The following is a 15,006-nucleotide window of genomic DNA, read 5'->3' on the forward strand; positions in this document are numbered from 1 at the left end:
GTCAAATGTAAGTAATACCCAGCCACACCATTTTCCAAAACGCTGTTTCTTTTCCTGCTGCTGGTCGCTGGTTGCGCTGCTCCATCCTTTGGTGTAACATTTCAATTCTCCCTCCCCCCTTCCCTCCACGTCCTTAGTTATCTGCCCCGTGAATACCAATGGAGGCGTGACATATGAGGAGAGTTTCATCAATACAGCAGCATAAAACGATTATAAATCAAGTGGTAAAAAGACAAGGTAATACTGTAACGCATTATGAACGTAAAAAGTAGGGCGTCGTGCATCCATCTACATTATCAAAACCCTTCCTTAACGTTAAAAACCATGATTGTTAATCCGCACCTGTTGGCCCATCCTGGTCTGGATTAGCACTCAGCTCCCAGTGTCAATGTTTACCATTCTAGAAGAGGCCGTAACGCCTCACCCTTTGATGCAAGGTACCCAGCCTAAGGCACTGAGAGAACCAGAGGCCTTGACAACACTTTCCCTCCCAGCCAACACAGCCACCCCCCTCAGTACGATTCCAGATGTCAGACACTGAAGGCCTTTGCCACATGTGAGGAATTTTCTCAGAGGACAGTCTGCTCTTTTATCCTCGTGAGACTCGCTTGCACTGCCAAGAAAACATGCATTCCCCGTGCCACACACAGGCTCATTTTACAAGATGCTGGCACACCTAAACCCTGTTCATATCCCCCCCCCCCTGGAGTGGTGAAGCAAGTTGCAAGTTGGTAATAACAGTAGCCATTTCTACAGTCCATTCGCTCCGGTCCTATTCTTGCTGTGCAGTTATTTATCACACCCTTTCCCCAAGGGAGCTTGCATGAAGTTATCCCATCTGATGCTCACCGCATTCCTCTGAGGCAGTTCTGCCTGAGGGAGAGTTACTTGCCCAAAGCCGCCCAGCGAGAGCTTTATGGGTGAGCGAGGATTTGGAAAGAGGCCTCCCCACTTTGGGCTGGTCCAAGACAGGAGTATACAACAACAGTGTGCAATTTTTATCGGGTGACCACTTCAGCCGTACCATCTCCGCTCCGTCTCCCTTCAAAACAAGGCTGGCCTCCAAATTGTGTTTTTAAAACCCCGGGCAGGATATGTTTGCTTTTGCTAAATACACACAGCGCCAAGCTGTAAAAGCCACGCTTCACAGCAGGCCTCGCCAGCTGTGCTCTTCCTTGTCGAGAAACAGCTAAGTTAATGTTTCTTGTCCCTCTCCCACGGCAACTATTTCACTGTGGAGGTTTCCTCGCTAAATGCGATGAGGGATATGCTTAGGTAGACGACGTTGTTTATAAAGCCTAGGATATTATTCCGGGTGGGCTTGCAATGCTCCTCTTAAAGAAGCTACTCATTCCGTTTCACTTGTTATAAGAATTCCAAGGTCCCGAATATAAAACAAACCACGTATCTGAAATAGTAAAGGTAAAGGTAAAGGGACCCCTGACCATTAGGTCCAGTCGTGACCGACTCTGGGGTTGCGCGCTCATCTCGCATTATTGGTGAGCAACGGGAGCTCACCCCGTCACAGGGATTCGAACCGCCAACCTTCTGATCAGCAAGCCCTAGGCTCAGTGGTTTAACCACAGTGCCACCTGGGTCCCCTCTGAAATAGTAGAGGAGAGCAATCCTGAAGCCATTTTGACTCTGCCAAATTGACCTCAAATATTTCTCTGCAAGGAGGAAGGAAATGGGAAAGTCTCCCCATTGTCTTTTGCTTACCTGGCTGTCTTAAGGGCATATCTGTGTATGAATAGGTTGAGCCTGTGACTCGGATTCAGGAATTGAAGTATTTACCATCACAGAAGAATGCCCGGGGTGTCCGGGTTAAGCAATCAGTGACCATTAACAGATATCCTGGCAAACAGGATTTCTGCTGTAGACAGCCCCCTTCTGTGATGTATGTATGATGATTTTGGGGGTGATCTTGAGCCACAGGGTGGGCAATTTCAAAAGTCTATATAAGTGATGGCCAAACGTGGCCCTCCAGCTGTTTTGGGACTACAACTCCCATCATCCCTAGCTAAGAGGACCAATGGTTAGGGATGATGGGAATTGTAGTTCCAAAACAGCTGGAAGGCCAAGTTTGGCCATCACTGATAAGGGCTTGCGCACCATTGTTCTGGGTTCCTCCTCCCTCCTGCATGTGGTGAGTGAGGACCCTGTTGCAACAGTTTAATAAAGATCAGGCTTACTAGCTGCTTTGCTTCTCAATATTCTCTGGTTGGCATCTGTTATTTTCTCCTACAGATAGGGAACCCACTTAAGGACTCTATACGGGCTTTTGGATACCCCATAAGGGAAAAGGAGCAGGTTTTTCCATAACACACTTAAAAGCTTCTTTTTGCTTTGACGAACTTTCTGGCTATTACCTTCCACCTTCTGCCTTCCCATCTGTTTTCTCTGGTATAAATGTCTCTTCCAAGCTTCTTTCCCGGGTCAAGGAGTTCATGGGACCTCTTCCCTCCTTGCCTCCCAAATTCACAGTCCCACTTTGCTCTTGCCTGTTTAAGCAGATACTTCCAGACAGCTGTTTCTTGTGAGATCAAAGCTGCTCATGCATGCAAGTTTTGTACAGTGTCCGCACATCATCATCGGCATGAGAATGCCAACCTGTATTGTTTTTTATAATTTAATCCTAATTTGTCCTTTCTGCAGAATTTTTTTTAGAAAAAATTAATTTTTTATTTTTATTTTTTGCATTATTAAGATGCCTTCTAGATGCATGTCCTATTAGGACATATTTCAGAATAAAAATTTGCTCGTTCCACACTGAAATATTTATTGATAAGAAATACATTGGGGGGAAAAACCACCTCCCAGCAGTGCTTGATTTATAACCTAGATCACAACTACTTTATAATATGATCATGGGACATCCAGAAAGCATTTAAAAGGGGTTCTTCTCAGTGGCCTGGCCTGGGGACCACAATTTTCATAATACAGGTTTTGATGATGATACCTGTGTTGAAGAGAATAATGTCATTAATATATAACCTATGTTTGTACTTTGATTTGTAGAGCAACAACAACAAGTTTATTAAGGGGTCCACTGAGACCCCCCCAGAATTTTCAAGCAGCTGAAATTTCCAACTGATATTCGTGGGGTGGGAAGTGTATTCGAGAGCTGCTGCCCTGAAGCTTTTCCCCAGGTGGTATTTTTTTAAAAAACACACATGCACACATCAAAATTAAAGTGCGTACCAAATGAAGCAGGTTTAAGTTTGCGGTGGGCAAATAAGCTTAAGGATTAAACAGGCTAAAACGTTTCTACAGCTCTATAAGCTGTTACGTGTTTTCTCTTCCTATTTGCTTTGCTTATAAAAGTTCAAACACTAACTATCAGGGTTAAGATATTTTAATTGCCTGGGTTGTGTATTGGAGCAGTTTCTCATAAGCTGTTACACAGTAGGCACTTGTTAATAGTTTTCTTCTCATTGTATAAAATAAGATGTCGTCGTGAGAGATCAAATACAGTACAGTAGTTTGTTCTTCCTCCGCTGCAGCCAGCCACTATGAATGAGTGGATTCCCAAACTGTAATCCAAAACCATATGCAAAACAGAAAATTTGATGGGTTGGAAAACGAAGCCCCTGTTTTATGAAAAGGAGGCAAATGCATCTACGGTAAAAGGGCACATCACGGACAAGAAACCCTTAAGGATCTATTAAATATAGAGACAATCTAGCTTGCGGTGGGTTTCAGAAGGCTCTTTGGTCTTGGGCTAGCTTACATACATTCCTCGGAAGAAATTCTTTGCATGCCCTAAAGATGTCTGGATTCTGACATCTGGGAATGTTTTAGAGACACTCGTTTTACATATGCCAAGTTACTATCGGATGTCATGAATGTACTTCTGTTTCCAGCAATTTGCTATTTGCCGTTTAGTGCCAACTTGGAATGGTACGGTTCATGAGCCAGAAATGAATTTTGTTTCTCTCGCAGCTACTGCTTATTTGATTAGTGTGTACAGTGGACAGTTCTTGGTTTTACACCCTGATCTGAATGTTACTCACTTGGAAGACAGTTCTATTCATTTCAAGGGAACATCCTTCCAAGTACAGCACTATAGCAGGGAAAGGGGAAATCTGCAGACCTTGGGATGTTCTTGGACTACAGTTCCCATCATTCCTGACAACTGGCCATGCTGTCATATCTGGACTTGGCTCAGGACCACAATACTTCAAGGACCGCCTCTTTCCATATGAACCTACCAACCCGGACCCTGAGATCATCTTCTCAGGCCCTTCTTCTTGTGCCTCCTCCTTGAGAGCTCTGGAGGGCGGTGACACGAGAACGGAGCCTTCTCTGCAGTGGCTCCTCATCTGTGGAACGCTCTCCCCAGGGAAGTTTGCCTGGTGCCTTCATTATGCACCTTTAGGTGCCAGGCAAAAACATTACTTTTTAACCAGCCCTTTGGTTGATCCGATTTACATCCTAGGCCCTTTTAAAAAATATTGGGGAAGTCAATTGGGATAAGATGATATGAATATGGATATTGAAATGAAGACGTAGAAGCTAGACCGATAAATATGGCAGAAGATAGGATAATTTTTATTTGAATGTTTATGATTGTTTATTTGTATATTTTTTGGTTGTGTATTTTTTGGAATTTTAGTTGATTGTTTTGTTTTATAATCATTTTAAATTCAATAAAGGTCATTTTAAAATTAAAAAAATAAAATAAAATAAAAAATATTGGGGTTTTTTGGGGGGGGAGCTATTGGGTTCTTGTTTTTATTTTTATTACATCTTTTGTGGTTTTATATCTTGATTTTATTCTATGAACCGTCCTTAGACCCCTGGGTATAGGGTGAAATATAAATTCTAATCATCATCATCGGTTCCCCATCCTTGTGCTATAGTAATTTCCCACAGCAACCACTGCCCCTGTTGCTCTTAAATGAAACATGAACACAGCGTCGCCTTCAAGTGATATGTGCCACATATCATCTAGTTTGGCTCTAACTCTATAAACAAAAGAAATGAAAACAAAACTCCGGGTTTTTTTTTTATTAGAGGGTAACTAAATGGTTTCTTATCACTTCTCCAACGACAGTGTGTCGCAGCATTTGATTGAAGGGAGATGAGCTGGAAATAAAAAAAGAGAGAAAATTTAAAGCCCTGTCTTGTTGCAGAAGTTTAATTTAACTGGCTTGTCACTCTTGCTTTGGTAATAATGCTGCTATCGTGCTTTACGAAAAGTAAATGTTGAATAAAAAGTGGACTCGAGGCATTTGTCATTCCGTAATTCATTGCAGAAAACTATGAGTTTTATTGTGTCGAATTAGCCTTTTGTTAGTAGTTTTATTAAATTGTGCTTTAATTTTCTTTTTAAAAAACCTTAAATGCAATTTCTCCCTTAAACAATAGCTTTATTGGAAGCTTAAAAAACGACTTACCTTTTTGTCCTTTCTTTACTTTGTTGAGGACTAATTATTTTGCTTTAATAAGGGATTTGCATAGTGATATAAGGCTGGAGCTTCAATTTTTTGTACGCATAACTCTACAAACAGGAAGGTGCTTTTCACATTGTCACCAGCGCATAAAGAAGACTTAACCAGTCAGAAATGCAAAATGCACATTATCACATGCGCCCCAGTCTCCAAACGGTGAGATGCTTCATATCTCAGGTTTGGAATGAAGGTCACTGGAGATTGTGTCTTTGTGAGAGATGGTTCTATTTACATATATAGTGAGGCAGAACCTAAGACAAAAGGACTCACAGCATTAATGGGACTATTGCAGTGGTTTCCAAGCAGTGTGTCTCATGGCACCCTGGGGTGCCTTGAAGGATGGGCAGGAGTGCCGCGGGCAACGAAGGCCTGTGCCCCTCTTTCCTTCCCTCCCTTCCTCTGATGCCCTCTTGTGTCTCTGCCTCCCAAAGGCTTGCATAGCTGTTTGTTGCAGCAGCCCTGGCTACAAGCTCCCCAGGTGAACGGTGCCTCTGGGACTGGCCAGGGGGGGTTTCCCAGGCTCCTGTGGGGCAGTGTGAGGAGGCACCTATCTTTGGGACAGAGCTCAGAGACCGGGGGGGGGGGCAGCAGCGGCTGCCCAGAGGACTCCCTAGGAGAGGGGAGAGGGGAGAGGGGAGGAGGCTGAGGGAACACTCCACAAGGGAGGGTGTTCGAAAAAGGGTGAGAGGCTGCCAGCTCTGCAGGCAAGGGGTGACATAACTGGGCTCCTGAGCCCCACAGGGGTGCTGCAGGAAGAATGTAGTTGGTCAAGGGAGTCATGGACTCAAAAATATTGAAAACCTCTGGACTTGTCAAGAATTTGCCCCTCCCCGACCATACCAAGAGAGTCAGCCTCAGAAATTGAGCTAAGTGAGGAAGAGGCTGACCCTATAGCTGAGAGCTGTGATTTTAAAGAGAACAGCCCGGGCCCCCTCCTTTCCAGGGAAGAAGTGGTTATTTCCCAAAGGGAGGAAGAGTTGGATATTGGCCCAAGGTATTGCCAGGCAACCAGCAGATAAGGTGGTCTCAGAGGCTGAATCTTCTGAGGAAGAGGTAGCTCAGCCCTTCAGTCCAAAAACATGGAGATTAGAGAGGCTCCAAGAGAAGCTGAAAGGAAGGAGACGAAAGGCGGGATTTTGGCGTTCTTCCTGTTGGGAGAGGAAGGATGAGTCAGAGTAAGCAACTAGATTAATGGGAGCATGCCATGCTCTGCATGTGTTGTTCTTTGAAATGAACTTGTATAAAACTGACGGAGATTCCTTGCTGCTTTATCAGGCTGCTCGCTTGCCAGAGATCATTATAGTAGAAATTGGAGTTCTTGGTGAAGTCCAGAAAAAAACAGTAAATTGCAAGAACTCGGGCCAGGAGGAAGATGAATTTCAAGTAAGTATTCAAAAGGTTTTATTTATGTACTGATAAGATGAATTCAAATAGGAATCAATTCCAGTATGATAATGAGGCAAATAAAAATAAATTCCAGTGAAAAAATCCCAGGACAAGGCCCTGTTTCGCCAATTCTTCATCAGCAATGTTTTAATGGTCAGAGTGTACCAAGTATGTTTGCCACATCTGCTTTAATACTTGGTACACTCTGACCATTAAAACATTGCTGATGAAGGATGAATGTCCTGTCTGGTTTGGCCTTCTGCATCTCTACAAAAGGAATAGTTGTCAGCTTTTAGAGAACCCACTGATTTTACCAGGATGAAACCCACACGTAACATCCAATATATACACACCCCACTTGCTATGAATGGCATCGTCGCGAAGTTTCGCTGAGCTCAAAAGCTGCTGTGTTTTATTGCCATTCTGTTACACGGCTCTAGTTAGGCTCTGATGGAATATTCAACATGTATATAGACAATATTCCCTATCTCCCCCATAATGCTTACATCCTGTCCTGTAGTTTTACAGATGTGTTATAGCTGGAAGTATTTTCAAAAATAACGCGACGAGAAGGACGGGAAACATAAGTAATCAGGCAGAGGAGCCGCATAATGAACCGCTGTCGCAAACAAAATGAGTTTCTTCGCGAATATGATCAACTGAAATGGTTGCAACAAATCAGAGATTGCTGCAGCACCACTGCAGTTTCGAAGAATTATGTTTAATGGTCATATTTACCAGCACGTACATGATTCTTCCCATCCACTGAGCCTAAACAACTCCACAAGAATTAATTAAGCTTCCCATCATTTTATTTATTTATTTAAAAAAGCTATACATAGGGGTAGAAGGAAAGAATCTTCGTTGTTAACCTTGTTTTAGAGATGATAAGAAGAGAAAGAGACAGGTGGGCTTGTTGAATGTCACTGCAGAGTTTCTCCTACAACACAAGTAAGGGAAGGAGGACAAAAGGGGAAGCTGTAAGGGGAGGGTGGGTGGACTGCCACGCTGGCCGTCTCCTTGATTTATTTTCAGGAACTTCTTCATCTGTTGAAGGTGGCCAAAGCTGGTTAGAATGCAGGAGATGGCTTTCTCTGTGGGGGTTGGCCAGATGCAAACGAGGACTTATCCTGCCCCTTTCCTAGCTGTATAAGAAGAGAGAATTCCTCGTGCATTTTCCTGCATCATACTTACAATGTGTGTACATCAAATGTGAACGACAGTTTGTACATCTTGAGTACAACTCGTCTACCTCTCTCTAGGAAACAATACCCAAGCAGTTAGGTGTCATTTGAAGGCTTAAGGATGCAATACCACAAAGGACCACCTCTCTCCATATGAACTGCCCCAGACCCTGAGATCATCATCTGAGGCCCTTCTTCATGTGCCTCCTCCATGAGAGGTCCAGAGGGTGGCAAAACAAGAGTGGGCTTTCTATGGTGGCTCCCCTTTTGCGGAATGCTCTCCCCACAGCAGAGAGCAAGGCAGAAATGTTCCTCTTTGGCTGATCAGTATCATTTTAATTGTGTATTTTGGTTTTTTTTATATATTGTATTTTTATGCTGTGAACCGCCCTGAGATCTATGGATGAAGGATGAAGGATGGTATACAAATTTAATAAACAAACAAACAAACACAAACAATTTGCTCTGGGAAACATCCTGAGACAACTGTAAGTGCTTGACACTGCCCAGATAATGTGAACTACAGTTCTACTGGTTAAGATATGTAGAATTATTAAGGCTCTCTCGAAGTCTTTAGATTAAAAAGGAAGGAAGAAAGAAAAGAAAACGACACAGATGTAATCCTGTAATCAGTAACAAGGGGGGAAATGCAAGATTTATCCTGACATTCAGCTTGGAAAATATTCATGTGTTGTCAATGCTGCTCTAAAAATTCAAGACACACCACAAGTTCAGTCGAGCGTCACAATTCACTCTGAGGTAAACAAAGAAGGCACTTATCTGCCTAAATCTGGACAGCTTCCCTGCGGAGAAAATCATGTACTGTATATTACTGCAGCAGAAGAATGCAAACATTCGTCACCCAAAGGTGTGCACTCACCTTCTAGTTCTACAGAGTAAATGGGACGTTTCTGCATACCAGGGTCTCATTACACTGCGCTTATTACAGATCTCAATGGAAGGAAACGTCTACTCTGATTTTATAGCCGTAGGGTGCTAGCGCAGAGAGTTCTCACCCAGCTACCATGGGCAGCAAAAAACAGCCTCCGACTAGCCCAATATAGGCAGCGTCGTTCATGTCGCAGTAGTCCGATGGCAAAGATATGTCAACTTTGATGACTGGGTATTTATTTAGAAAACTCTTATCGTGCTCTTCCAGGGTGGATCCGCACTCAGGGTTTTTAACGTTAGGGAAGCGTTAAAGAATGGTTTTGATAACGCAGATGGATACGTGATGTCTTGTTTTTACATTCATAATACCTTGTCTTTTTTATTGCTTCGTTTTTAATCATTTTATGCTGCTATATCGGTGAAGCACTGCTCATATATCCCTATGTAGTGTTTCCGTGCGCTCTGGTTTCCGTCACGGTGTCCCATTGCGCCAGAAGCGGTTTAGTCATCTGATCTGAAGGAGCAGGCCGGTTGGTAAGGAGGATATAGTTTCAAATTGGATGGGGGAATCGCATGTGTTGATTCCTGCATTGCTTGGGGTTGGACTAGATGGCCCTTGGGATCCCTTCCAACTCTACAATTCTATGATTTTACAATTCTTCAGTGCTGCAGTTGCAGACCCCACAGTTCCAGTCTCAGCCCAGAATACACCCTGTCTTTCTTCTTCATTATCTTTGGCGATCATTCGTAGTCGAGTAAGATTGTCTTCCATAAACACAGTTTTAACAGTGTGTCTGTAAGTGACTGTGGAGGCCAATTCTGGATCCGCACATCCTCCCACAATGGGGACATTGGTTTCCAGGTGGGAGTTGATCATGGTGTTTGCCAAGCATGCCTTCCTCTTAGCACGTTTCTCCCTTTTCGTTCTGAGTTCGAGTGTCTTCTAAGTCCACAACACCTTTGGTAAAGGCTGTTCTCTAGTTGGAGCGCTTGCAGGCCAGTGTTTCCCAGTTGTCGGTGTTTATACTACATTTTTAAAAAAGATTTGCCTTGAGACAGTCTTTAAACCTCTTTTGTTGACCACCAGCATTACGCTTTCCATTTTTAAGTTCGGAATAGAGTAGCTGCTTTGGAAAACGATCATCAGGAATCCGTACAACATGACCAGTATACTCCTTGTAGCCCAGCCTTGAGACCCAAGGCCATCTAGTGAGCTCATCTGAGCCAAGTTTGATTCTGCATTTAAAGTGGGGACTTTCCACTGGCTGAAACAGGTCTTGAGCTTCTTTCCACGGACCAGTGCTGGAGTTTCAATTCTCAGCTCTTGTTTCCAGCGCTTTCGACTTCAAAAATGAAGCGCTGGCTCCTTTGCAACAGCTACAGAAGAGGTGTATTTACCAAACCATTGCTGGCATGCTTTTTTTTTCCTTGGGAGGAGTCAAGACCAACTTTTTCTTGGCTGGGCTCCCCATGCCCTTTAAACAGCTGCACCACAAGCAGAAGTTATGTCAGGGAAGTTTGGTTTGCCATTTGGATGCAGTGATCGGAATGTCTCAGAATCTGTTGCCAGCCCAAGTCTTTGCTACCAATCCAACCAGTACAAGAGGCTATAGGGTCAGCTGGTTGTCATTCAGGCCTGGGGTTGCCTTTTTGTGAATTTTTAAGTTTCCCCAAATTTCACACATACTTTTTAATACATAATAATAATAATAAATCAATTTCCCATCCCCTTTTCCATAGTGTTTCTGAAGGAGCATCTCTACCCCCCATCATTCTGCCCAGACACTGAGGTCCAGTACCGAGGGCCTTCTGCCAGTTCCCTCGTTGTGAGAAGCCAAGTTTCAGGGAACCAGGGAACCAGACAGAGGGCCTTCTCGGTGGTGGCGCCCACCCTGTGGAATGCCCTCCCATCAGATGTCAAAGAGAAAAACAGAAGACATCTGAAGGCAGCCCTGTTTAGGGAGGCTTTTAATGTTTAATAGATAATTTTATTTCATTTTTCTGTTGGAAGCCGCACAGAGTGGCTGGGGAAACCCAGCCAGATGGGCGGGGTATAAATAATAATAAATTATTATTATTATTATTATTATTATTATTTCTACTTCTCTCCCTGTTCTGCCCCCCATCTTCAAATCCTGCTCACATGTTCTTCATATAATAGTATTTCTTTAAAGAATTCAAAAAGGGTTTCCATTCTTTCACAAAAACGTCGTCATTGGGTTCTCTTATTTTAGCTGTTAACTTTGACTATTCTGCTTAATCCACCACCTTTCTTACACATTCTTCTTTAGCGGATATTTCTGCTTCTTTCCATTTTTGTGCGTAGAGTGTCCTAGCTGCAGTTGAGGTTAGCTTAATGATTCCCCCCCCCCCCCAGTAAGGAAAGTAACAGGAAAATCCAGCGCGAAGTGTGGGATAACATTTGCTTTAAGCTACATTATGTAACGTTCCCGCAATGAAATCCAAATGAATGCTCAAGAAACAGCCAATTACACCAAGTTTGCAGGTTTGAGCTCCGTATGACTAATAACACCAAGGTTGCAGGTTCGAATCCCACACTGCAGGGGGTTGGACTAGATGGTCCTCAGTGTCCCTTCCAACTCTATGATTCTATGAATAAACAGCCAATGTTGCAAAGACAAATCAGGATGAAGGCACAGAAGCCTTGGTAGTTAAGTGGATCGGACCACAATCAGCTGGTAAAGTTAAGTGTTTATTGGCTAGGGGAATAGTGGTTTCAACTGTGATTCATTGGGCGCAACTGGTCTTCAGCAAGAGAGGATCAATTCAGCCGTCTGGTGGGCAGGAATTGACAGCCCATTGATCCTGTAAGTTGGCATCCATCTGTCTCAGGAGACAACAATCCTATAATCTCCTGTACCTATTGCCAGGCTGGAAGAGTTTTATCCTTCCAATAGCGATTGTGGCATCTTGTCAGAAGCAAGCGGTATCAAGCCAGACACTTCCACCTTGCACATCTCAAAAGGCACAGGGATAGTTTGGCCTTAGTACAATTTCTAGCTGGAACAAGGCTGCAATAGGATCGAGATTTACCTGTCCTTCTGTAGGCTTTTGTGGGACTTTTTGCTGTATGAATGAAGGCTAAATCATCCCATTTCATAGAATCATAGAATTGCAGAGGAGGAAGGGACTCTGAGAGTTATCTAGTCCAACCCCCTGCAATGAGGGAATCTCAGCTAAAGCATCCATGACAGGCCCAGAACTAGACACAGGACTCCAGGTGTGGTCTAACCAAGGCAGAATAAAGTGGTACTATTACTTCCGTTGATCTGGACACTATGGGTGAATCTACACACAGGAAAAAAACTACTATAAATAAGTAAGAAATTTAATCGTTGTGACAAAAGAAAAATTGCTAATGAAAATCACAAAGATATTTCTTTAGCTCTCCATCACCACCTGGTGTTGCATGTTTATAACGGATTCAAAATGCTGTTTTTTGACTGATGTAGCCACGGGACGCGGGGTGGCGCTATGGTCCAAACCACAGAGCCTAGGGCTTGCGAATCAGAAGGTCAGCGGTTCGAATCCCCGCGACTCCCGTTGCTCGGTCCCTGCTCCTGCCAACCTAGCAGTTCAAAAGCACGTCAAAGTGCAAGTAGATAAATAGGTACCGCTCCGGCGGGAAGGTAAACAGCGTTTCTGTGCGCTGCTCTGGTTTGCCAGAAGCAGCTTAGTCATGCTGGCCACATGACCTGGAAGCTGTACGCCAGCTCCCTCGGCCAGTAAAGCGAGATTAGCGCTGCAACCCCAGAGTTGTTCGTGACTGGACCTAATGGTCAGGGGTCCCTTTACCTTTTTAACCGAGTCTTATATTTCTGTTGATGCATCCTAGAATAGCATTAGTTTCTTTTGCTGCTGCATCACACTGTTGACTCATGTAAGCTAGAGGTCTACTAAGACCCCTAGATCCTTTTCACATTTTTTTTTTAAAAATCATTTTATTAGGTTTTACAGTTATAAATTTATAACAAAACTATAAAGAGATTTATCTGAATCTTGAGACTTCCCCCCATGGGTCCTATTGCCAACTTTTTCAACTGCACATTATTTCATATTTTATATCTATCCATATTGTCCATAGTATTTGTTACATTACAAGTGAAATTAAAATCCAGCTAATGTTTTCATCTGCTTATAGTAGTCTCCTAAATAAATTATAAATTTCCCCCATTCTTTCTTGGAATTTTTTGTCTTCTTGGTCCCTGAGCTTTCTGGTCAGTTTTGCCATTTTGGCATAGTCTAACAGCTGAATTTGCCATTCCTCTCTGTTAGGGACCCTTTCTTCTTTCCATATCTGGGCTAATAGCATCCGTGTTGCTGTTGTCACATACATGAAGCCTTTTCTGTTCCTTTGGGATGTTGGTGCCTACAATTCCTAATAAGAAGACCTCTGGTTTTTTTTGTTTTTTTTTTTACAAAAGTTATTTTAAACTGGTTTTTCCCCAGTTACAGGTACCGTAGGTAGCCGTGTTGGTCTGAGTCGAAGCAAAATAAAAAAAATTCCTTCAGTAGCACCTTAAAGACCAACTAAGTTTTTATTTTGGTATGAGCTTTTGTGTGCATGCACACTTCTTCAGAACTGTTTTTTTTCCGAGTTCATTGTATATCATTTCCCAGAAAGCCTTTATTACCTTACACGACCACCACATGTGATGAAAGGTACCTTCCTTTTCTTTGCGTTTCCAACAGGTATTTGTACTTGTCTTATACATTTTTGCTAGCTTACTAGGAATCAAATACCACCGATACATCATTTTCATATAATTTTATTTCAGTGTACAACATGCCATAAATTTCAAATCTGTTTTCCACAATCTTTCCCAATCTGCAATCTGAATATTATGCCTCAAATCCCTTGCCCAGTGTGTCATTACAAATTTAACCTGTTCATCTCCTTCTCACATTTCTTGAGCAGTTGCTGCTTCACCAGCATCAGCCTGGGATAAGAACCAGGGAAAACCGGCTTGTTTCTCATATCGCCTGTACAATGGCTGTGTCCCGTCATCATGGCACCAGCCTGCCTTTGTTTTCTATATTTTATCACTCCTGCCTATTTTCCCGTAAGTTGTCGGGCCACATGGCGCCGCAACACACTGAGGTGGGTCTGATAATCCTGTTTTGTGTGTGTGCAAGACTGCTTGTAATATCAATGAAGCCGTACAGCTGTAATCAAAACGCAGAGTGCTTATCATCCCCAACCTCTTTGAGTGTACAAATATTATGCGCCGTGATTAAAGATAACAGCTATAGTAAACATTATGAATTAATTGGATGACACATTCCAGTGTTATGGATGGGAAACAATGGGAAGTTATTAGCTTTTGAAATTCCAGCTGTCTGAGCACCAGAAATGACCATATTATTAAATTGCTGCTGGATGGCCAGGCCGTGTGTGTGTGTGTGTGTGTGTGTGTGTGTGTGTGTGTGTGTAAACTGACAGCAGAACCAGAAAGTGTCTGTTCCATTTTCACATGAAAACACCTTGCCACATTTCAGTGCATTTTTTATTGTCCTCAAATTTTCTTCTATTTCCCATCCAACAGAATTTTGCAAAGCATCCAAAGTCTCGTGGACCGGAGCTTAAGGAAGCTGGCCAGTCTTGGAGCAAAGTTGCTGTGCAATTATTGTGCTACTCAGATCAGGGATAATAATAATAATAATAATAATAATAATAATAATAATAATAATAATAATAATAATAATTTATTATTTATACCCCGCCCATCTGGCTGGGTTTCCCCAGCCACTCTGGGGGGCTTCCAACAGAAAAATAAAACACAGTAATCTATTAAACATTAAAAGCTTCCCTAAACAGGGCTGCCTTGAGATGCCTTCTAAAGGTCTGGTGATTGTTCTTCTCTTTGACATCTGGTGGGAGGGCGTTCCACAGGGCAGGCACCACCACCGAGAAGGCCCTCTGCCTAGTTCCCTACAACTTGGCTTCTCGCAACGAGGGAACCGCCAGAAGGCCCTCGGTGCTGGACCTCAGTGTCTGGGCAGAATTTCCAGCCAGATTGAGATCACATTTAGGCAGTCGTTCCCTCTCTCTATATTTCCCCTAGACCTAG

The sequence above is a fragment of the Zootoca vivipara genome, chromosome 12 (assembly GCF_963506605.1).
Source record: "Zootoca vivipara chromosome 12, rZooViv1.1, whole genome shotgun sequence".
In the NCBI taxonomy this organism is placed as follows: domain Eukaryota; kingdom Metazoa; phylum Chordata; class Lepidosauria; order Squamata; family Lacertidae; genus Zootoca; species Zootoca vivipara.